We start from the raw sequence: 24,956 nt of genomic DNA on the forward strand, positions 1-24,956 counted from the left end.
ACAGACCCCATTTTGTTTATCCATTCATCAGTTGATGGACACTTAGGTTGTTTCTAGTTTTTGCCTATTATAAATAATGCTTCTGTGAATGTTAATGAAGACTTTGTGTACACATCTCCCTAGGAATGGAATTATTGGGTCATGTGGTAGGTTTATGTTTAATTTAAAAACAAGAACCATTTCCAAACTGTTTTCCAAAGTGGTTGTACCATTTTACATTTCTAGTGGCAGTGTATGAGGGCTCCAGGTTCTTCATATCCTTGCTATCATTTAACATTGTTATACTTTTTGACTAGAGCTGTTCTAATGGTTATATAGTGATATCTCATTGTTTTATTTTGTATTTGTTTAATAGTTAATAATGTTAAGTATCTTTTAATGCGCTTAGTAGCTGTCTGTATAGCTTTAGTGAAATGTCTATTTAAATCTTTTGCTCACTTTAAAATTGGGTGGGGCTTTTTTCTTATTATTGAATTGTTAGAGCTTTTTATATATTCTGGATGAAAGTCCTTTATCGGTATTACCATTTTCCAATATTAGCTGTCTATCTGTGGTTTGAGTTTTCATTTTATTAGTAATGTCATGTGGGGAGCAAATGTTTTCAGTTTTGATGAGGTCTAATATAACTTTTTAAATTTTCTAAAATGGATTTTGCTTTTGGTGTTATATTTATGAAAGTTTGGCTTACTTCAAGATGGCAAAGATTTGCTCCTAACTTTAATTCAAAAAACTTTGGTTTTAACTTTTATTTAGGTCTGCAATCTATCTTAGGTTGATTTTTGTGGGTCAGTCAGTGCCTTCAGCTCCGGGCATGATCCTAGGGCCTGGGATTGAGCCCCACTTTGGGCTGTCTGCTCAGTGGGGAGCCTGCTTCTCCCTCTGCCTGTCACTTCCCCTGCTTGTGCCTCCTTCCCTCCTTCTCTCTCTCTCTCTCTGTCAAATAAATAACATCTTTAAAAAAATGATTTTTGTGTATGGTGTGGGGTAAAGGTCTGAGTTCTCTTCATCTTCCTCCTCCTTTGAAAAAGCTTAAAGTTCTTTTTCGGCATGTGGCTATCCAATTGTTCCAGCACTATTTGTTGAGAAGACTATCCTTTCCCTATTGAATTTCTACAAAGATAGTTTGTAGAAATTCAGTGTACCATAGATGGGAAAGTCTGTTTCTGGGCTCTTTAGTCTCTTTTCCGGATCTAGGTATACCTGTTCTTATCCCAATACCACACTGCCTTGATTACTGTCACGTTATAATAAGTTTCAAATCTGGTAATATCAGTCCTCTAACTTCCTTCTGCTTTTGCAAAGTTGTTTTGTCTGATCTGGATTCTTTGTATTTCTATCTAAATTAAACTTGTCAATTTCCACAAAATATTCCTGCTGGTATTTTGATTGGGAATGCATTGAAATTACAGATCAGTTGAGGGAGATGGCCATTTTAGTGATACTGATTCTTACCATAGAAATGATATATATTGTAATTTATTTGGATTTTTAAAAACTTGAGTTAATAGATTGTCATTTTCAGAAATTCCACATTTGTTAAATATGTCCATGACAATTTTTTTTGTGAGTGGAATGAAGTTTAAAATTAATTGCTATTATATAAAATACAGCTATTTTTTTTGGTATATTGTCTTTATATTCTGTGACCTTGCAAAACTCACTATTTCCAGTAGATTTTTTTTTTAAAGTTCCTTAGGGTTTTTTATGCAAAATCCTGTCATCCATGAAAGAAGGTAGTTATACTTCTTCTATTCCAAACTGGGACCTTTAATATCTTTTCCTTGCTTGGTTGCACTGGCTTGAACTTCCACTACAGTGTTAAATAACAGTGATGAGAGGATAGAAACATCTTTGCCCTTGTTCCTGATCTCAGGGTTTCATAAAGCATTCAGTCTCTCACTATTACATTTAATTTAATGGTAGGTTTTTCATAGGTGCCCTTTTAAGGTTGTGGAAGTATCCTTCTATTCCTAGTTTGTTGAGAGATTGTTTTGCTTTTTAGTCATGAATAAGTTAGAATTTTGAGAGTGCTTTCTCTGTGTCTTTAAATAATCGTGTGGGTTTTTTTTGTTGTTCTTTATTAATATTGTGTATTATGTCGATTGATCTTTGGATTTCAAACCAACGTTTTCTTTTGGCTAAGTCCTACTGGATTATGATATATGATCTATTTTATGTATTGCTGAATTCAGCATGCTAACATTTTCTGAATTTTTGCATCTTAGAGTCATGAAGGTTGTTTGTAGTTTACTTTGTTGTGTGTCTTTGTCTGGCTTTAGTATCAGGGTAATATTGGCCTCATAAAATGAATTGAGAAGTTACTCCTCTATTTTATGAAAGGATTGATATGATTTCTTCCCTAATGTTTTTAATTCCTAAATGTTCTTAAATGTAATTAGTCAAGTCTCCTGAAAGTTTAATTATTAAAATTATAAAAAAAATTTATTTATTTTTTGGAGGGAAAGTTTTTAAATTGCTTATTCATGTTCTTTATTTGGTGTATACAGATTCAGATATTTTATTCTTTTTCCCTTCTCAGTTCTATTGACAAGTGAAAATTGTGTATGTTTAAGGTGTACAATGTGATGATTTGATGTACATATACATTCTGTGATGATTACTACAATCAAGTTAACATATTCATCACATCACATAGTTGTGTGGGTTTTTTTCTGTAATGGTGAGAACACAAGATATACTTTCTTAGTAATTGATTTCTTCTTGAGACAGTTTTAATAATTTACATTTTTCTAGGAATTTGTTTCACCTAATTTGTCTAATTGTTGGTATAAATTTTTCCCATAATTATTTTTTCCTGTCATGTTTGTAGTGATTTCCCACAGCTCTTATTAAAATTTGTTCTTCGTCATTAGAAACATCCATTAAGAAGAAAATTCTAATCTTTAAAGAATTGACATGTGACTCCTTTCAGTGGGGTTAGATCTTGTCATGAAGAGGTTTACCAGATGGTTAAGTTGTTCTTGTTAATCAGAGAGGAAAAAAGGCTTTTGAGCAAAAGTCAACTTAGGAAAAAGGCTGTTTTCTAATCCAAAACTCAGGTTGAGGAATTCAAAGGCACTGCAATAGAGGAGGAAAGGTGCAAGGAAGGAATTTGGTGACATCTAATAGTATTGTAAATTGGGGAGGAAAACTTTTCCAATGTTTGGTTTTGAATATAAGTCCTTAAATGAACTGATGAAGCCTTCTATATCCTAGGCTTAAGGGCCTTTGACAGGAGAATTATAAACTCAACTCTCAGGCATGTAATATTTTTCTTTCATGAGCTCTATGGCAAAATTAAGTTTTAGGAAATTTGGTTACACTGTTGTATAAATATAAAATTGCATGATATATTTACTTCTCCTACTGTAACTTAAATATAATTTAAAATATGAAAGGAAGTGGTATTCCTGACCAGTTAAGGGATCCTGGCTAAGAGACTCTGTCATGAGTTTTATAGTTCAGTTGGAACTATGAATAGAAGGGACAGGAGAGAACAGAACAAATGGAAACTCCATGGGGGAAGGATAATTTTGTTTTGCTCACTGCCTGTGACAAGGTTCCAGGTAGTGCCTGGTTTATGAATGAATGAATGGTTTATGGCAAATAATAAACACAGGCCTGATCTAAGGGCAATAAACATACAGAGGAAAGAGCAATTTATTCAGCCTAGAATGGTGGAAGAAGGTACTAGAGGAGCGTTAGGAACTTTTCACTCTGGTCTTGAGTTGGAAAAATATTCAGCGTGGGGGGAAACATTTAGGCAGATCAAGTATGTGCCAATGGCCATTGTGTCACTAGCCAGGGCCCCCTCTGATGTGCTCCGATAGCATTCTGAGCATTTTTCTGGCCTTGGACATATTGCAGCAATTTTCTTTACTTATAGGGGGATGGCTCAGTCCCAATACCCTGGCAACCCAGCACATTTCCACTTAGGCCAAGAGGGCAAGTCTTGTCCATGACCTGACCTGAGACTTGGCAGAGTGCACTGTGATTCCTCCTGGAGTAATAGAAGATGAGCCTGGTGAGGAGCTATCACAAGTCAGGTTCTTATGTCTTGTGGGAGCTGCCATGAGGCAGTTTTTTCATTTTCTTCTGTGTTTCAGTTGAGCAAAGGACTTTCCACCTCATTTCCTGCTCCCCTCCTGTTTGCGTACAGCTGCAGGCTTCTGTGCAGGTCTATCAGACTTGCATGTCTGTAGTTGAAAGTTGGCTCCTCCATGGCAGAGCAACCTACCTCCCATGCCATCTGTTGTGGGGTCCCTCCAGTATAGTGTCCTGTGGGAACAGGGATGCAGGGAACTGACACCCTGCTGTTCTTATTTGGCCATCTAAGTAATAAGATGTCTGAGTCCATTTTGCCTGTTTCCTTCTTATTATACAAATCCAGGGGCACGAGCAAGCCAAGCTAATAGCAGCATTTGTCACTGCTGCTAATGACTGCTCACCCATTTGACAACTTCTCTGTCGTCGCCATTAGACTATGAGCTGATCTATTTTTCCCAGGGCTTAGCAACAGGTTTTTGCACAATTGTTTAATACGTGTTTTGACAGAGTGAATGAAAAGTGAGTATCCCTGCAATGTTCCCGTGTCTGGACCAGAAGGGAGTAAGGGGATGTGTAGCGGAAGAGGATACAAGTCTGAGGTCAGATTGTGGAGGGTCTTGCACCTCATGCTGTGGATTAGGCAGGGCGGTACCCTGGAGACTTCACAGTGGAAGAAGAACATGAACAAAACTGGTGTTTTAGAGAGCCTTGTAGTAGTGCTGAGACTGAAGATGGGGTGAGCAATTAAACTGCAGATTCCGGTGAGAAATGAGGAGGGTCTAACTTAACAACATAACAGTGAGATGGAAAGTGAGGAACTCTATCACAGAGTTTTATTTCTTGTTGGCTGGTTGGTTGTATTTTTCTTCTTTTGGTTTGAGCAATAGAACTGGTGCCGATTTGATATGGAATAAAAACCTAAGATCAGTAAATGTAGTTTCATAGATGTTTATTTTGTCTCTTTATCTTTAAGAAGTGTTTATTATTTAATTACTTGGCTTTTTTCATAATGTTTAAAACTTAATTTTCTATTTAAATAATTTTGTATCCAGCCTATTTAAAAATCTGGATTGTACATTTTGGGGGCAGCCAGTGTGTTTAATCATTCCACCAACTTAGTGTCTGATCATTTCTGATAGTAGCAAAATCTGCCATTAGACATAACTAGATTACAGGCACTTCGTGGATAGGAGCCATATATTATTTATAATTTTATATTACCTGAAACACCTAGCATGGCATTAGGCCCATAGTAGATGTTTAATAAATATTTATTGAATGATCAGTTCACCTCTTTAATTATATAAAAGACTTACCTGAAAATATCAACACTTTTGTAATGAGCCACAAATAGGAGAATAATTTAGGTGCAGATGTCATACTTCACAAAGACTTTCATCTTTAATTTTATCTTCTCCAGTAACGGTTACAACATATTTAATCTATTCCTAAACATTTCATAGGCAATTCAGAAATAAATGAAGTAAGAAAGATCCCTTTCCTTTAGATGCATGGCATGTAGTTGGAGAGGCAAGACGTATCCTTGTGTGAAGCTGCTAAACGACAAAAGAGAGTGAATCTTACGTCAAGCCAAAGGATCTCAAAGAGGAAAAGTCATTTTATGATGGCTTCATAGGAATAGATTTTGCAAAAAGGTGGAGTTTTACGGTATTGTTATTAAACTGAGCTTGATCCTAAGCATGGATTTTTCCATTTTATTTTAGAGGAAAGTAGAGAGTTTCAGGGGAGGGAACAACTGAATGAGCATCCATAAACGGTGTCAGAAGGGGAAAAGTGGTTGAAACCCAATTTTATATTCAAAGAAACTGAATTACTGTAGTGAGAACAATTTGAGAGCTATGCATTTAAAAGCTACTGCTAAAAAATAAATGTGTATTGTCTTTAATGATACATAATACATTGACGATCATCATATAAATTACTGAGGGACACTCAAATTGTATCCACTCTCAAAAGCTCAAAAAACAAAACAAAACAAAACAAAACAAAACAAAAAAACCAACCAGAATATCCTTCAAGGAAGAATCATTGAAACATCATTTGAGAGCCCCCTGGAAAAAACACTGACCTCACCCATTGGGCTTTAAGTAAATGAAAGCTAACTTAATGGACAGTTAAAACTAATAATAAGACTAATAAGTCTTCAGGTAATGCTAATGTATTTTTAATAACATTGGGACACTTTATCTCATATTCTAGGCATCAAAATTGGCACCTATGTACCCCAGCCTTGGAAAAATGGTTTTAGTAAAGACAGTCATCTTTGTTGTGAGGTATGTTCAAACAGGAGCATTGTAAGTTATTTAGCTTGCCAGAGCTAATTTCATTATTTATTTATTTATTTATTTATTTAAATTTTAATTTTTAAAAAACCTTTATTTTTTTTAAAGATTTTATTTATTCATTCATGAGAGACACAGAGAGAGAGAAAAAGAGGCAGAGACACAGGCAGAGGGAGAAGCAGGCTCCATGCAGGGAGTCCAACATGGGACTCGATCCCTGGTCCCCAGGATCATACCCTGGGCCGAAGGTGGCGCTAAACCTCTGAGCCACTCATGCTGCCCTTTATTAGCTTTTTAATGGGCTACTACTCAGGTAACCCTCTGTTCCCTGGTTTCTCTGAAGCCTGCTAAGTAGTCCCTCACCCCACCCCAAATTTTATTAACTCCACCTAAAATCATTAGATTTTTGTTACCTGATTGAGGCAGAAATATGTCCTTTGCTTATATGTTTCCAATACTATTTAAGTACCTGAAAAATACCCCTTGATGGACTGATGGACAGACCGACAAAAAAGCCTGCTCTCTTCTGTTTTTCTTCAGTGGAGGCCACAGCTACGCACAGATGCCTGTTCCTCTGGATGTTGTGTAAAAATGGTTTGCACTCCGTAGGAGGTGGATGGGCAGCAAAGACAGGGGGACTGTTACTGACATTGTAGTTAGGTGGGAATTCTGGCTTTATGTATGATGTATTTGTTAATATTTCGAATTGTTACCTCTCCTACTTCCAAAACGTGTGTCAGTCTCCTTGATAGAATACAGAAAACAAATCAGAATTAACTAAAACTAGTTAGCGGCAGCAGAGAGCTCCATGTTACTTGTCAGCCAGGGAATCTGGATACGGTTACCAAAGCTTCTTAATATTCAATCAGAGTTGCAGAATCTGCTGATCTCCTGATCAGCACAAGCAGACAGAGACACAGGGCATTGTACAGTTGGGCTGTGATGCATTTAAATTCTGAGACAGCTGCAGGGTCTGAGCTGGAGGAAGCAGCGATCTTCTTGTCAGCCTTTCCTTCTGACTGTGTCCACCCACCCGGGAGGTGGGATACTGGCCTGAAGGTGGCACGTGCCATGTGGTTTCCACACAAAGAGTGTGTGGTATTCAAAACGCCTACTACAGTAGGTTCCAAATTTTCTTGTATGACTAGATGAGGATGATAAAACTGTGCTTAGCACTGGTAATGGTAGACTAGATCGGTTATGTCTTAGTGCTATTTAAAATACTCCAAAGGAAGATATTGAAAAATGCTTAAAGTTGGGTTGGTTGCTCTAGCAACAAAGCCAAGCTCCTGAAGATTATCCTCCGTGATTGCAGCTTTGGCAGCAGAGCCGCAAAAAGGAAAGGTAATTAGTCCTGGAACTCTGCTTTTACAACTTGGCTTTAAGTAACTAGACCAGCAACAGATAGGAATATTTATGTGCTATGAAATAAAGCTTGGAAATCATTTTAATATTCAGTTAGGGTGCAAAACATGGTCTTCATTGGATTTCTGTTTGTAAGAACAGTTTCACTGAAATTCAGCCCAAAAATAGATGTAGCTATGAACACTGGCTTCCTGGCTATGGGATGAAATAGACACGAAGCTGGGGTGGTTAGGGGTTTGAACGTACCAGGTATTTTTGTCTAAAGTAGAATTTATTATTTTTTTCTGCCTTTTAGCAACTGTTTATGTGCCTTTCGAACAAAGAACAGCTTAAGACAATTGAATCATACATGGTGGTGATTTTTACTGACTGCCATCGAAATAGGAGGAAAGAGCCAGCTAGTGGAAGCAAATGAAGAAAAAAAAAACAAACATGCCGTAATCTGTAAGTTTCATTTAGTCAGGCCTTAATGAGAAAACTGGGATGTCTGGGGGGTTGTTAGAGTCAACCCAGTTCTTTCTTTCTCCAAATTGACCTAAAGGCATTCACACAGTAGACCAGACATCTTAGTTCATGGACTTGGGTAAAGCACCAAGAGGCTGTATTACAATCTGGGCTTTTTAAAAGTCTGAGAGAGCTTAAGAAAGTTAGGGTCACATGATCAAGAATCCTCAGCATCATGACTCACTGGAAGACATGGATGAGTAGGATGTTTGGGTTCTGAAACTTTCTAGCTATTAACATTACAGTCACTGTCCTGATTTTTGCTGTTGGTTTGTTTGCTAATACAGGAGGTAACTTTTTTGAGCATAATTTTAGTGAAGTTTCATTGGGTCCTCAGAAGTGTTCTTTTATCGTTCTGAGAACATGCTCCTAGACACAAAGGGTAACATTTAAACTTCAGAAATAGTTTGAAATATATTGACCTATGGAATCTGAAAATCAACAGGAGAAACTGGACTTGGAAACGTGGAGGCCAGTTCAGTAACTAAACCTTAACCTTGGGAACTTGAAGTAGTATGAAATAACCACCAGGTTTCTCTTCTTGGGGCCTGGATTTTCCCCATGCCCTGTGCTACATTTTTCTTTACCAATCACAGTTATCCAGCTCTTAATTCACTTCTGTGGTGAGCTTTATTTAGTTCAGCTCATCTTAAGGGAGTCACTTCTGTGCCCACTGGTATAAAGAGTATAAAAGCAAAAGACCCCATGAAGAGTTGATAATACAGCAAAGGAAAAAGAATAGCTATATAACTAATTACAATGAACACAAAATAGAAAACTTAGGAAAAGAGTTGAAATCCAAAGGCAGAGAGAACAGTGTGTGCAGAGCATTGAGGTTGGGTGTGGGGAGCATCGCAGGTGTAAGTAAATGAAGGAAGGCTTGGCTGGAAAGCTGCCAGTGGGACAGAGGGGGCAAGAGATAAGGCTAGAGAGAGAAGCAGGGGCAAGATCAAGCACAATCTTGTTAAGAATTTTAGTCTTTGTCCCAAGAGCCATGGGAAGCCTTTAAAGAGTTTTAGGTGGGAGATTAACAAATGAGATTTGCATTTAAAGATATTATTTTTACTACACTAGAGGGAATGCATTGGGGAAACTAGTTATGAGGCCCCTGCAGAAATCCATTGGGAGAGAGCCTACTGTGGGAACGGTCAGTAGCAGACTGACACGAAGGAGTGAAAGTACCCTAATTTGAGATAGACTGCATTTTGGAGGGAAGGAAGATTGAGATGTCACAGACATTCTCTGGGGTTGTTTCTCGCTTGTTCAGCTGAAAGATGATGGTGCCATCTCTGGGATAGCAAACTGAATAAAGATCCGAGTTGGAACTGGGGCTTTGGGGATTTTAAACACATTGAATTAGAGGAGACACTCTAGTGGCACATGGAAAAATGCATGGATGTGTCTGAAGCTCCAGGAAATGGAGTCGTCACTTGTAACTGAAGCAGAGGACTCAAATGTGATTAGTTACTGTGAGGCTGTACTGAACAAAGGTCCAGTTGCTCAACCTTGGAGACCTCTAATACTTCATGGTTTTTAGACAAGGTTAGGTTTGCAAAGGAGATTGGGAAAAGGCTGCCATACAAGAGCAAAACCAGGGGAATCTGAAGCATCCTGGGACTCAAAGGAAGATAATGCTTCTAGATGGGAGTGATGTGTTGGAATCATTGAAAGGAGATACAGTACATAGTGTTTTTCAAACTTACGTGTCTATGGAGCCTATTCTCCACCGAATATTAGGGCAACATAATCCCAGTGCCTTCCAACCATTCATTTCCCTACATACATTAAGTTGGAAATTTTATGAAGTGATAGGCACCATTTATCTGAACAAAGTTTTGCACAACACAACTAATTTTTAAAGCAAAATACTTAGTGACCACAGTTACTGTAGTAGATAGGAGATCCTTCTTGTATCTGTTAATAATTTCTTTGAGTTTGACATCTGTGTGACTTGCAGAGGACATTAAAATTGAGTTTTGATTTGAGAATAAATATTTTTTAAGTAAAGGTGTGAACCAGAAAACTTTCATTATTTCTGTGGTTGTCGAATGGATTATGAATAGTGGCTTTTTCATTAGGAAATAGAACTGTCCAGTAGAATATTTTAGAGCATAAACATAAATCTTAAACCCATTGCTATAACAATTACATAATATAGTAATATCCCAGATAGATGTAAGGAATCTCCAGGAGATTTTATGATGTGCTTTCTCTGACTGCCTCTATTACTGTATGGAGTTCACACTCTGTAGTGGCAGCAACATACAAATGTGCATATGTGTGTTTTTCCCCATTTCCTTTACCATGTAAAACTCCCGTCTTCTCTGCAGAAATGTACATGGAGAGATTGTTGCTCTCATCTATCTATCTTGCCATATAATTTTTACAGCTGTTCCTCAGTTGTTAATATATTTCTGTGGAATATGTGTAAATAGACATGAGCAAACTGTCTAAAAGTTATTCAGCTAGTCAGTGAACCATGTAATCTGTTGGTTCAGAGACAACAGATAATAGAGTGAGATATTTGCTTTACCATCCACACACTCCATGTAGCATCTGGACTCCAAAAGTCAATTTGTGTTCTGTTGGGGCATGTCTCATCACACTATATTATCACATCAGGGATAGGAAATTTGGATAATGACTATCTGATTTACAAAAAAAGGAGACTATTTAGTGAATTCAATGTCTGCGAGGTGGGAATTTTGAGCTAGAAGTTGGTTCCATCCTTGGTTAATTTGATACTCTGTGTGTTTCATCACTGTTTTCCTCTCTTTTAACAATGTAAGTTAGAAATAACCTTGTTAATTAGCATCTATTTTTAGGTTGATGACATGACACAGCCAAGACAGAGTGGGAATATTCTAGGACTACCATAGCACAAGCAATAAAACTCCTTTCTAAAGGGAAGATAGAGGATCACAGTGAAAATGAAAGGTATTCTTTGTAGGTATACTTAGAGGGTGCACCTATTTTGAATACACAGACTGTTAGATAAGAGACCTATTTGCTAGGCATTCCTTCTTTTTGGCACATGCAAGTAAACATTGGGTGGTGGCATGTTACTTCCCCTCCTTAGGAACTTTCACTGGCTCCCTACTACCTCAGTGATGAAGTCTAATTCCCTCTGCATGAGGTTCCGAGTATATTAATCTCTCTCTGTCTTCCTACCAAATCAAACTATAACTCCTCTCTCTCTGTCTCTCTGTGTGTGTTTGTGCCTGTGTCTGTGTCTAAAATATTTTTCATCTGCTTTGACAATGCTGTTTCCCCATCATTTCCACCTGTTCCATTCCCATCTATCTCATAAGGCCCCATCATGTTTTCTCATATTGATGGCGCACTTACTGACTTCTGGCCAGAAATGATCTCCTAGCACTTCATCTGCACCTCTCATAAGGCAATTAACACCTTCTTAACTTACTTTGTGTGTATACATATTTCTCCTTCTAGACTGAAACCTCCTAGTTATGGAATCGATAGCTGGTTAGCTGAATCAATAAAAGGATGGGATAAAGAGACATTCTCAAACAAAAGGGAAGGGATCTATCCAAGGTCTAAGTCTCAGTGCATTTGAGCTACTGGAGGAACCTGGAATCCACCAGTCCTAAACTTAGTAGCCTTAGATAAGTACGGTTAAAGGTTGTATTCTGATTTTTGTACATAATTATAACTTTGCTTGTACAGGGACAGTTATGCATATGGCCTCAGTGGATTGGTTGACTGAGTGGTTTGACTTGGGGCAGAACCTGTTCTATTGGGTGGGCAGGAGTGGGGAGAAGCCTGGTGGGTGGGCCTTAAGGATGTGGTCTCTGGCTAGAGAGCAGATCCTACTTTAGAGTTGTTTTGTATTCTAGTCTATGTTCATCTTTCTCATCTCTGAATTTTTGTTTCAGTTATATCAATATGACACAATTTAGCACATATTTGGCTCGTTTGCCATAGCTTTGCTTTCCTATCAAGCTGGAAGTTACTTGAAAGCAGCGACACTTTATATCCATCTGTTGTTATTAAGAACTTGCCCAGCTCCTGGGGTCAGTGGACTCTCAGAAATCAATTGTTTTATTAATTGATATATCAATTTATTAGTTGGTAAATCATTTGCATTCATTAAAGATTTATTTATTTAGCACCTGCAGTGTTCAAGGCACTGTGCTACATGCCTCAGCACATAAAAAGGACAGCTAAATCATGGACTTTAAGAGTAGCCTCAGTCTAATAGCTGTATTCGGAGAATAGTATGATGTATACCCTAAAAAGGGTACAGTGAGGGACCATCAGCCCATAGTCTTCTCTATCAAACTTGGAAACGTTTGGATTTAAATTAAATTCCAGGCCCTGGGTTTTCTCGGGCTGGTATTTGTCCATGGCACCATAGTAAACCAGCAACCAGGAGGAGGTTAAGTGCTGCTAAATGTGTGCTTGAATGTGAGTGTGGGTGGGGAACTTGGGTGAGGCTGTTAGAAGAAAGGATGTGGAAGTGTTTATGTCCAGTTTTTCCAGGTGTGGCCAATTACATATTTTGCATTTCAATATCTTTTTTCAAGGAATTTCTTTCTGATTGTCAAAGTTATATTCATTCATTGTATGAATTTTAGAAACTAGATAAAAGTCCAAAGAATAAAGTTAGAATCTTCTGCTCTTACTCCTCATAACTAGCCATCATGAAGATTTTTGCGTCTAATATTCTAGCTCTTTTCCAATACGTGTCTATTCATATATATTATAAATTAGGGTCATACTTGAACCTGGATTTTGATAATCTCCTTCATTTACCAATATCTTGTATGAACATGTCTTCATATCATTAAATATTCTACAGCATGATTTTAAATTGCTGCTTTATAGTCACCATATGTATATATCATAATTGACTTAACCAATACCTTACTATTGGACATTTATTTCCTTTAAAAATACTGCAAACTAATTTTTAGGGTGGATATGCTTAATGTTTTCTAATTCCTGTAACTTTGGTACTAGGGCCAGCAGAGGAGAAGAGTGGCAAGAAAGGAGATTATAAGGGTGAGCAGGGTGTCTATATTTAGAAGCTGAACTTTTCCCAGGGACGGTCAGGAGCCATTGAAGGGTTTTAAAGCAGTGGATTGACAAGACTGAATTTGCATTTGAAAATGTTTCAGTTTTCAAAAACAGTCTCATTGCCGGTGGGGATCATGTGAAGATGTGTATTTTGGTAGGGTAATAATCGCTATCAGATGAAATGAGGCAAAAGTCTCAGGGCCTCTAGCTACCTGGCAAGATAATAACATGAAAATGGCCCATTGTGGTTGTTTTGTTTCGTTTTTTAAATTTATTTTTATGTTTGTCTACAGTTGAATCCTTGCCATGCATGGTCTGGCCAGAACTTAGCACCTGGAAGCTGTCATTTTCTTAACCAGAGATGGAATGATTTTCCGGGTCCACAGACAAAGAAGAAGCAAAACTTTTTACCAATTTTATGGAAGGAGTAGCACCTGAAGGCAGGATGTGTAGCTTCAAAATAGACTAGTTCCTAAGGAAATGTTTCACTGACATAAATGAATGTGTCTAAATAGCGTTTGGCTTGGGGAACAATTAGGGGCTCAGCTTTCATTACATCACTGTAGCAAACAGTGGTGGCTGCCTACCCAAAATGTGTCTACTTTCCACACACATTGGCTGAAGTGGCCCTTGCTTATAGTTCTAGTTGGGGTAATCTTGACTGGTCCAGGACAGTCTTGAGAAATCCATTCCCAAGCAAATGATTTGGTTAGGGTTGCCTGTTTACCCTGGTTCCACACAATGGACATGAATATGAAGGGAAACCTGCTGGGGACTTCTGGATATTGGCACACGAAGGTGTGATACTTGCAAACATACGGCCTCGTGGGTTGCATGCCAACATGTTAAGGATGGCAGAGCGGAAGGAAGAACCTGGATCCTCGATAACAAAATTGAACCTCTGATTTAGGCAACTCTGGAGCCTCCCCACCTCAGGAATTCTTGTTCCTTTTGAGCATCCTTTAGGGGAGCTCTGTTATTTACGGGAAAAACCATTCTGATGCCATCGCCGTATCTGTTTATAAATACTGTTAAACTTTGGCAGCCCACAGCAGTGGCAAGCCATGCATGTCCACTTCTAGCACTTGCAGCACTGCTGTGGCAGTGATAAATCTAACACTCGTATACCAATCATCAGTTGGCACCATGCTTTTGTTGCATGTGGTTCTTAAAATAACCTTGGGAAGTGGGGTGTTAATATATTACTAAGGATCGAGGTCCCAGAACGGGTACTAATGTCATGAGCGTGCTGTTTATTGAAAACCTGACAGATCTCCTGGGAGTCAAGGAAGAGTTCTATTAGAACTTATGGTTGGTCCCTCATCCCAAGCCGTGGAACAAAGAAGATGAGAGGAAAGGCCACTTTCCATTTCTCATGGAGGATCTGGAGTGGTTAAGGCACTAACCCCAACTCAGGAGATGAAATGCCAGAGCTCTGTCCTGGGACACTGACTGATTGTCTGCGATGCCGTATGTGTATTACTTCACTCTTCTCCTCCCTGCCTGTTGGTCTTGACCCCACGTTTGAGAGAAGAAGAGATAAAGAAACTGGTTTTTTGATAAAGGAGTCATAACAAAAAAATCCTGTGAAATACCAAACATGCTGCACTCCTTTTGGGGGATCCTGATAAACAAGCTGCAACACTGGTAGAAAAGGACATGTTTTCTATTCCAGGGAGAATGATGAGGGCTGCCAAACAGGCATTGGGCAGTATTGGCTACAAAATTGGGTGACATCGTTAACTAATGAATTCAACAAACATTTATCGAACAGGGGTGAGCCAAAGAGATAGGCTTCTTGTGTTAGAGATGAAAGGTGCATACATTCTAGTAGTGAAGACATAATAATGAAGTAAACATGGACAAAGAAAATATGTAGTTAACAAATTGTGATAACTGCTGTCAAGGAAGAGGAATACATGTGAGAGAATAGTGGGATGAAGACGCTGTTTTATTTTGGGTGGTCAGAATGGGCCTCTGTGAATAGACTATGTTCAAGACCTGAAGGATAGGAAAGAGCCAGCCATTCAAAAGGAGAATGTGTGTTGGGGGGGGGGGGGAAAGGTGGGGGGGGGGGGGGAGAGCAGAGCATGGAGAGAGCAGGTGCCGGGCATCAGGAACAGCAGGTACAATGGTCCTGAGGTAGGAAATAGTTGGTGTGTTTCAGGAATTGATTTTCTAGGCCAGGTTCTTTCACCACATCATGCCATGAGTTTATTGGACTTCTTCCCTGTGTCCAGTATCATGCCAGGAATTGTGTGGGATGGAAATTACACACACACACACACACACGTAGGTACAGACTGGAATGTTACAGAATACTTGATGAGGGAGGTGGGTGGGACTTAAGTTGGAATGCAAAAACTGAGTAGAGGGGAGAAGGTGGGAAGCAGCGTGGAAAGGTAAGGAATGGAAGTGAACATTTGTGGGGCAGTAAAGAGTACACTTCTAAGAGGGAGAATGGTATGTACTCTTGAATTAATTCTTCCTAATTGAGGGCTAATAAGCACCCATGTAAGAGTCACAGGATACCGCGACGTCCCCCACCCCCTTTCAGACTGTGCTGCTCCTGTCCAAACAATCACTTAAATTAATTAGATCAGCCCAGTGATTCCTAAAGAGCAAATAAACTCCCTATCCTGCCGCTGAGACTCACTTGCCAAGCACATGGCTACCAAGTCTCCGGTGGCAAGTGTCCCTGACCTCCAGGTACCCCAGCCAGAGTCTCCCCGGAGTGTCACCGAGCACCTCGCCACCTCCTATGCAGTGTGAGCCTCATGCCCACGAAGGGTGTTTCCGGGCTCCGCTGACATAGGTCAGCCCCTCTGGGGGCTCCACGGAGGTGGGGAGGGGCAGGTAGCATTGTGTCTGTGGAATGAGTGAGGAAGCAGAAGGGCATAGGGGTTAAGTGACTCGTCTAAATTGCACAAGGGTCAGAGGCCGCGTGTGAATAGGACCAGCCTCCCAACTGCAGCCCCGGCCTGCCCACAGAGCCGGAGCCGCTGCTGCCGGGGCCGCTCTGGGACTGGGGCAGGGAGGCTCTGGGGGGTGGGGAGGGGACAGGGAGGTTCTGGGCTGGGGGGCAGGGAGGCTCTGGGAGGTGAGGGGGTACAGGGAGGCTCTGGGCCCAGGGGCAGGGAGGCTCTGGGCTGGGGAGGCAGGAAGGCTCTGGGCCCCGGGGATGGGGAGAGGGAGGCTCTAGGCCAGGGAGGCAGGGAGGCTCTGGGCCTGGAGGACAGGGAGGCTCTGGGCCTGAGGGACAGGGAGGCTCTGGGTCTGGGGGACAGGGAGGCTCTGGACTAGGGAGGCAGGGAGGCAGGGAGGCTCTACCTGGGCCAGGGAGGCTGTTCGTGCAGCCCTGCAGAGAGCAACTGCAAAGTCAGCCGACCTATGGGAAAAAAATTCCTTTCGGTTTTGGGGTCCAGGTTGGGGAACAGTTTAACTTTGTATTTATTTATGTCCGAGCATCCTGCGTCTGGGAGCACCCGCGCGACTGTGGTAGGGTGCAGGTGGCATTGAGTAGTTGGAACCTGGGGGACCTTGAGGTGGGGCCACCCTGCCGTCTCTTGCAGAGAGCGGGTCCCCTTGCTCTGGGGGCCACATCCCAGTGCTCGGTGTCTGGGCGCCCACGGCACCCTCGGCGGTCACCCTGCGAGCTTCGCAGCTTGGGGCCCGGGGTCTCCCAGCGCGCTGCAGCCGGGGGAGCCGCCCAAAGCGAAGGAGGAGCCCCCCGGGCACCCACCCGGCTGGTCGCCTCCGCTGCTGCTCCTCCCTCCCACACAGCCTTTTCCAGCACTTCAGTCTTGGAATCGGGTCCGGAGGACACCTTTCCTGGAAATACCAACTTTCCCAGCAAGTTGTGAGAGTCTGAAAAGTAAAGAATGAAGAGCGTGTCTTTCCAGCCTAAGCTATCCTCCTACGGTTGCGCCACTCTACAGTTGGACTTTTTTTTTTTTTTTTTATCTTGACCCTGCATTTTCTTTAAATCTTGACCCTATGGAGGAGTTCTAATGAAATGGTGAATTGCTTTCTGCCCCACTAGAGAGAGACAATTGAATATAAGTTGTATTAAATTCAGAGAAACGAAGACCTATCCTGTGTGGGGTTGGCCAGATAAATCTGCCTCTGCCCTATACATTTTTAATGACAATGTGGTTTCAAACCCAGTGTAATTCAATACTAAATCAAAGCTGACTCATGGAGAAAACTACTGTTTGATTCTGTGTCCACGTTTCCCTCCCCACTTTAGGGTGTCTGCTTGTGCAGTTGGGGGTGGGGTTGTGTATAATGCCGTCTGAATACATTCTTATAAGTATTAGAAGTATGGAAACACAGAGCCCTCCGTGACCCGCAGAGCCCTCAGTTGATCACTGGTGTTTGTTGTAGGAGGAAGGCAAACATAAGCATAGAAGTGTTATTGAACAGAAACCCCTTCAAAAATGTCTCTGGGCTTTTGTTCTCGGGGTTGCATAGCAGTAGGGGGCCCCCCTCCTCAGAAGGCATACTTATGCAAGTATTAAGAACTGGCTGAGATAAGAAGTGAAGCTTAAGAGACCTTCATCATTAGCTGCTAGTGGTAGAGATTAGTGATCCTACTACAGGATTACAGACGGAAAGAGTGCCAGTGTTGGTTAATTGTTCATTAATGCTTGTAAAATAAGCCAGCTGGAGGAAAACTGACCATTGTCTGCACTCTCAGAGTGAAACTAAATTGGATCTGCTCATCAATGGCAGTATTGATGTCAGGGGAAAAAAAAATACACATGTAAACTTCTTCCCTGTGACTCTCTCTCAATTTTAAATATTTAATTAAAAACTGTCACCCTAATAAGCAATGATTAAGTTGTCAATGCATCTGTTTGTGGCTGACCTTTTCCCTAACCGGGGACACCTTCCTTCACATGCATTTGCTCTGTTGGTTTCGCTCTGAAGCGAACTAAAACTGATTTCCTAAAACGGCTTGTTAGATGCAAACGAGCCTTATGATTCGTGGTTATAATGTAGAGATAGTGTAGACTTGCTCCTTAAAAATCCCAGGCAACTTCAGGCTTTTCTTTCTTCCCGCCTCCCTCTTTATTCCCTTCCCTCTCCCCCATTAAACCTGTCGTGAGGGGGTGAGGCTCTCCTGCCCTGCTCCCACTCTCAGGCACAGGGGGGAGGTTAAATGATTTGCCCAAAGTCACAGGCTGTCTGAGTCAGGAAAAGAGCCAAGTACATTTGCCTTCTTTTGCCTCATTCTAGAACATGCCATTGTCAGGTCAGAGACTATGCTTAACTGTGTCTCAGTCCAAAAATGGGAAAAATTTAAGCACGTTTCCTCTAGTCCTTTTATTTTAAGCGAAGGTTAGAGGTTGTGTAGTCGTGGGAGTGTGCTTACCGAGTGTCCACCGTGTGCTGCAGTGATGAGCACGCAGAGGCAGCTCCTGCCCTGAAGGCGCTTGCCGTCTAGTGGGGGCAGATCATTCCCACCAAATAAAAATGGGGAGGAGTGTGATGGAGGGAAGGCATGGGCACACGTGGGAGGTTATCCCAGAGGGGTGTTTGGGGCCAAGACATGGCCTCGCCAAGCCAGGAGCGGAGGGTTGCCAAGGTGGTACAGGGGGCCGCTGGAGCTCCTGTGCAGAGGAACCTCGCTGTGTTCTGGGCACTGCCCAGAGGACATACTCCTTCAGACTAGAAAGCAGGCTCAGGTTAGCCAGTGGAGGGGTAACCCTATTGACCAGGGGGTTGCAAATATAGCTTGTTGATGAGCCTGGGGTGCCAGTGTCCAACAAGAAACACGGTCTGGGCCTGCTTCCCTCTCTTACATCACCTCCTACCACTTCTTTCTTTGTTCATTGTTCTGTGGCCCCATTGGCCTTCCTTTGTCTTTCTCTAGTACTCAGTGGGGGTCCTGCACAAGTCCACCTCCTTCTTTTTTATTTTTTTCTCAATATAGCTTTTCTTTCTTTCTTTTTTTCTTTAAAGATTTTATTTATTCATGAGAGACAGAGAGAGAGGGGCAGAGATGTAAGCAGAGGGAGAAGGCTCCCTGTGGGGAACCTGATGCAGGGCTGGATCCCAGGACCCCAGGGGCTCACGACCTGAGCCAAAAGCAGATGATCAACCACTGAGCGTCTTTCCTTTCACACACACTGTGACATCTCTGAGCAGTCATTCAACAAAAGATTGACCATCTACTGGTTACCAGATCTAGGCACCATGGATTTATCAGGAGACGAGAGAGTCAAAGCCCCTTTCATTGTCACTTCTAATGTCACTTCCTTGGCAGCATATATCCTCCCCATCTAGAACATTGGTCTTCTTTGGTTACTTTCATACCAGGTTTCACACTCTGAGATGGTCATATTTATTTACTACGTGTTCGCTATTTCTTCCCTAAAATGCAAACACCAGGAGGGCAGGGACAGGGCCCCTCATGTTCATCACTAGACCTCCAGGACCTGGAAACGTGTCTAGCACACAGCAGACACTCTGTAAACTGAATAATCAAATAATACAGGAAAAATTTAAAAATCAGATTAAAGATGAGATGGCAGCTCATATAAAGCACAGGAATGGAAGCAGCATTTACAGAGCACTGACTGTGCGTGCTTTAAGAACTGTCAATCCTCAGTTGAGTGCTGGGTTGGCGCCACTTCTCCTCACTCGGCAGCCACACTGCTGTGCTAGCTTTTAACACCCCACCTCTATTTGTTTGGATACAGTAAAGAGGTTTACTGATTTGGTTGAGTGGGGTATATGATTTGTTTTATAATAACATATTTATGTCTTCAGTGATCAAGACACTATGATCACCTAAAATTTCCTCCGATTCACTGGTTAAATAGTTCTCATGCAGAATCTAAGATCACTTGATTTAAGGTCACAGCAAACAATGCTGGTGTCTGGTTGTTAACTTGTATTCCACCTAATTCTTGAAGGAAACGTACAAAGTCCCTTTTTATATATCCTGTGCCCTGTTTCTTAGGTATTACTTTATTCTTCCTCAAAATATATAATAAAGGAGATTAGAAGCAGACTTTCAAAATTATTCCTTTTTTTTTAAGATTTTATTTATTTATTCATGAGAGACATAGAGAAAGAGAGGCAGAGACATAGGTAGAGGGAGGAGAAGCAGGCTCCATGTGAGGAGCCCAAGGTGGGACTTGATCCCGGGACTCGGATCACATTCTGAGCCAAAGGCAGACGCCCAACCACTGAGGCACCCAGGCACCAGATTCCTTTTTTTTTTTTTTTTTTTTTAATTATGATGTAGAAGTGGTCAGTGACTCTTTACTATTAGGCCATTTCAGGATAGACCAGATATGACAAGTTGAGGTTCTGCATCAGACCCATGTCAGGGATAACCAGATGAACTGGTTTCTTCCATGCAGACTGACAGTTGTTGGTGTTGGTTATTCCAGCAGGAAGTGGATATGAAGTTTAAATAGGAGGTCAGTCTAGTATCTAGGACTTCTCCTTACCTTCCCTGTGCTATGGTTCCCACCAATTCCTGGTATTTGCCTGCCTTGCTTCTGACCTGGAAAACCTGATGCATTCAGCTACCATGGGTTAGAAGCAAGGCAGCAAACAAAAACCCAAGCAGATACTCCCATCAGAAATCAGGACCAGTTCTTACCATCTTTTCCCTCGATGTTGCAGTGTTTCTGTTTATTGACATAAAAAAAAAAAGTGAAGATAATGGAATCAAATCCAGAATGCAAGTTTCAGGTCGGTCAGTTTTGACTCATTTGAACTATAATTTTTAGTTGAACTGTCCATTAGTAGTAACTGTCCACTAGTAGTTGTGAATGGCAACATGATTTCCAGAGACCCAGAAATGTAAGGCATTGTGCCTCTACTGCTATAGCTGCTGGCTTTGACTACAATGTACTATTCAGAATGGTTCTTTTATAGCTTAATATTATTATTCAGAAAATCTCTCTCTCTCTTGGAATTGGGGTTTCAAGATGAAAAGGAGAGATTTTATAATTCAGACCAAAGGAAGACTGCTAGAGAGGAGAAAAAAGAGAGCAAAAGACCACCAAGTATGGGTGGTAACCGCCAGACTGACATGGCTCTAATTTGGAGGAAGAGGCCTGGTGGGCTCTTACATTCTGGAAGGTTTGTGCAGGCCTTCCAAGTAGAGGTTTGGGGAGAGAGGTAATCGGTCCTGACCCAGCTCTCATTGCCAGTGGTGGTGGGTTGCATAAGCATCCAACAGATTGAAAGTAGCACTGTGTATTGTTAGAATCAGTTTTAGCAAGTTATAGGGATGATCTTAACTCCCTACACCTTTCATCTTAAAAACAGTTTTTAAAAAAGCTTTTCCTCACCTCTGTATAGCAGTGACGAGCAAAATTCAGCTTGTGACCATCTAAATATATCAAATTCCCTATTGCATTGTCTAAGTCTTATTTTTATATCTTCATAACACTGATGAACAGGACCAGGGAGTCTACTTAGTGTCTGCATTACTTCGTTCTGCACATTGGGCTCCCACAGCAAAGAACAGAGGCCCTAGGATGAAGGGAGTGGTTTCGTAGGGAAATCTGTGGATTCACTTGGTCTGTGCCAACGTGTATCAGTTAAACCATTTTCTCAAGAGATACCTTGAAGTGCAAAGCACTTTCAGGATGCACAAGTAAATGCAAAAGAGGAGAGACTCTAACAGTCTGGAAGGTAGGATTTCCATGTATTAAAACAAACTACTCATGATTTCATTAAGGTTCAAGGGACAGATGAAATATTTTAAAATACTTCCTTTTGGGTACTTTTGATGGCTTAGTAAGGACTTTTTATCCTCCTCTGTTTTGGGAATTTGTATTAAGGGGAAGAAATATGTCCCTTTTTCACAGAGACATCCCACTTTTACCCTGTGGGGAAATTTAATAGTATAGTTGAAGTTTATGAAGTTCTGACACAGAGGGAGAAGTGTCCATTCTTTCAATAATCTCTATAGTCGTAAATGGTATCTCTAGAGCATAAATCAGGCCATAGCATTTGTCTTTAAAAATAACTTCTTGACCTTTTATCATTAGCAGAAACAATTCAAAGCAGTTTATTGGATGAATAGAAACCATCAGGAAATGGCTTTATCTTTTTCTACTGTTGCCATCACCTTTGATGGTATTTTGGGCAGAATCTTTTAATTCATGTCATTTTTGGGTATTAGAAGTTGTCGTTGTCGTCGTCTTCTTCTTCTTCTTCTTCTTCTTCTTCTTCTTCTTCTTCTTCTTCTTCTTCTTCTTCTTCTTCTTTTGATATAAATTCCATTCCAGTATATGTCAGAACTTCTGTTTCTTACTTAATTCTAAGCATCTCCCCTCTGTTTAGGTAAGGTCTAGAACTAATGGTGGAAAAGGAAGTCCTAGCCAATTATTTTTTTGAATCCAAGTTCTCTCTTTTTCCATTTGGATCCTCTGAAGTAGTGGGGAGACCAAGGGGGAGGGAAAGGGTGCTCTTCTGGGAATTTTAAAGCTCTGGCATGGCAAAATTCCAATGTTGAGGCGTCTTCAGGAGCGTATTTATGTCTTCTTTGGCAGGCCCTGAGTGGTCCTGTGCATCGATTACACTCTTCCCTGACCCAGCAGATGCTTCCTCACCTCAGCTCCTGCCTTTCCACAGTAGATCCCGTGTCCCTTTTCCTTGGAATCTCCACTTCCCAGCAGAGTTCATTAGAGATGACTGTAGTCAGGCTGCCTTCTTTAGCAGCCATGTAGCGCATGGGAAATCTTACGCATCCTTGCTTCACCAAATGGGAGTATCTGACAGCCACCTGTCTCCTGTTCTTTGCCTTGCTTTCACTGGCAGCTCTAGCCAGCCTCAAGCAGGCACCAGCCTCCATCCTCATTGTATGGCTCCTGCTCCCCTGGATACAAGCCTCAGGCTTGCCCAAGAACATTTTTTAGTTCTGCTGTGACAGAAAGATGGGAAGGCCTACTAGTTCCTGTCTCAAAACAAGCATCTGACTTGAATTTGAGAAGAAAATCTCTTCTTCTGCAGGTACCTCCAAGTCTTTTAAGGGTTCCTCTGGGAACCCTTCTGAGGGTTCATCTGACTTGAGGTCGGTGGTGGTGAGAAGGGAATGTGCCAGCACTCCCTACCGGGATGCTCCCACCTCAGAGGATCATCTCAAGAAATGTCTAGCTGGGGGATCCCGGGGTGGCCCAGTGGTTTAGCACCTGCCTTTGGCCCAGGGCATGATCCTGGAGTCCCGGGATCGAGTCCCACATCAGGCTCCCTGCATGGAGCCTGCTTCTCCCTCTGCCTGTGTCTCTGCCTGCCCCCACCAACCCTCTCTCTGTGTGTGTGTGTCTTTCATGAATGAATACGTAAATAAAAATAATCTTAAAAAAAAGAGAAATGTCTAGCTGTTGTATATGGCATTGATAGTGACAAAGTTTGGTTAACTCTGAATAAGTGTTACATCAAAATATCTAAGACCACACTTTAAAATGTGGTGTTTATACCCATTGTTCTTAGCTTTAAGGTCTTAGCTGAAACTCAAAGGCAATAGGAAAAGTTCCATTTCACTTGGAATCCAGTGGCATTTAAAGTCCTTAATGACCTTACCAGAACACTCTTTTCTTACCACATCTCTGAGCATTCCTCTCCAGCCTCTTTTCATAGTCTCTTCTAGTGTGATTTAGCTATAACTTTCCCTTTACCTCTCTCTTCTCCTTCCAAATGCAAGGGCTCTTTTTGTTTCCTTTTCAATGCCTTTGCCTTATCTTTGCTTATCAAGGTTTTTCTTGTCCTTAAAGGTCTTGTTCAGATGGCACCTTCTCTGTGAAGTCTTTGCAGATCTGACTAATCTTATTAAATCTCGTCTACCCCAGCACTTGCTTAGTGCATTTTGTTTCTATCACTGTTATGATACTGTCATAGTCGTCTTTGTATTGGATTTGTTTGTGTCTGTTTGGCACACTAGCTTGTAAATTTCACTCCACTTATTCCCTTTTTCCTTTATAACTATCATTCACCTTCTAATCACCAGAGAATGTATTAAATGAATGGGATGAAAAGATGAATAAGGCACCATCACTGACCTCAAGAAAGTTATTCTAGGAGGGTAGAGAGAACACAGACATGAGAAATTTAAGATGTCAATTCAGGGAAATAGCCACTGCGAGTTGATGAAATGATATAATAGGAGAAAAATACCTCCCTTGAAGGGGCCCATAGTTTAACTCAAGAGAGAAGGCAATAGTTGACACTTAGAACATATTAATTAATTAATTACACAAAGATTTATCCCACATCTTCTGTGTGTCAGGCACAGAGGTGAATAGTGAGAATGGAGTAGAGAATAAGAAAAATTCATGTTCTCCCACAGCTTAAATGCCAGAAAAGAAAAGAAGTAACAATTACTAGTGGTAAGTCTTATGAAATGCGTAGTGTAGAGTTTAATAAAAGGGGTCAGAAAGATACTTGGAAATGTTGAATTTGCATTTATTGAAATCTTATTAGGAATATTATCTAGGATGCATTTATTTATTGAATTTATTGAGATCTCATTAGGAAAGCTAGGAAATTGCTGTAGCATTGGAAAATGAGTTGAACTTAAGGCAACTAGGTGACCTATATGTAATTGTCTCCTAACTCAACAACTTGTTGCCATTGTCTTGAGAAGGTCTTTGAGACCTTCTGCATACAGTCAGAAAGGGTTGTATAAACAATACCCAGAAAGATTTGAGGTCCACTCTTGCTTAT

At 41.1% G+C, this 24,956-nt stretch overlaps 1 pseudogene; it reads right to left on the minus strand.

Moving 5' to 3' along the window:
- The window catches only part of LOC121487153, a 189,327-nt pseudogene extending 166,239 nt beyond the window's left edge, over positions 1 to 23,088 (minus strand).
- Positions 23,089 to 24,956: the final 1,868 nt, after the last annotated feature.

This window comes from Vulpes lagopus, chromosome 3 (assembly GCF_018345385.1).
Source record: "Vulpes lagopus strain Blue_001 chromosome 3, ASM1834538v1, whole genome shotgun sequence".
Classification (NCBI taxonomy): Eukaryota; Metazoa; Chordata; class Mammalia; order Carnivora; family Canidae; genus Vulpes; species Vulpes lagopus.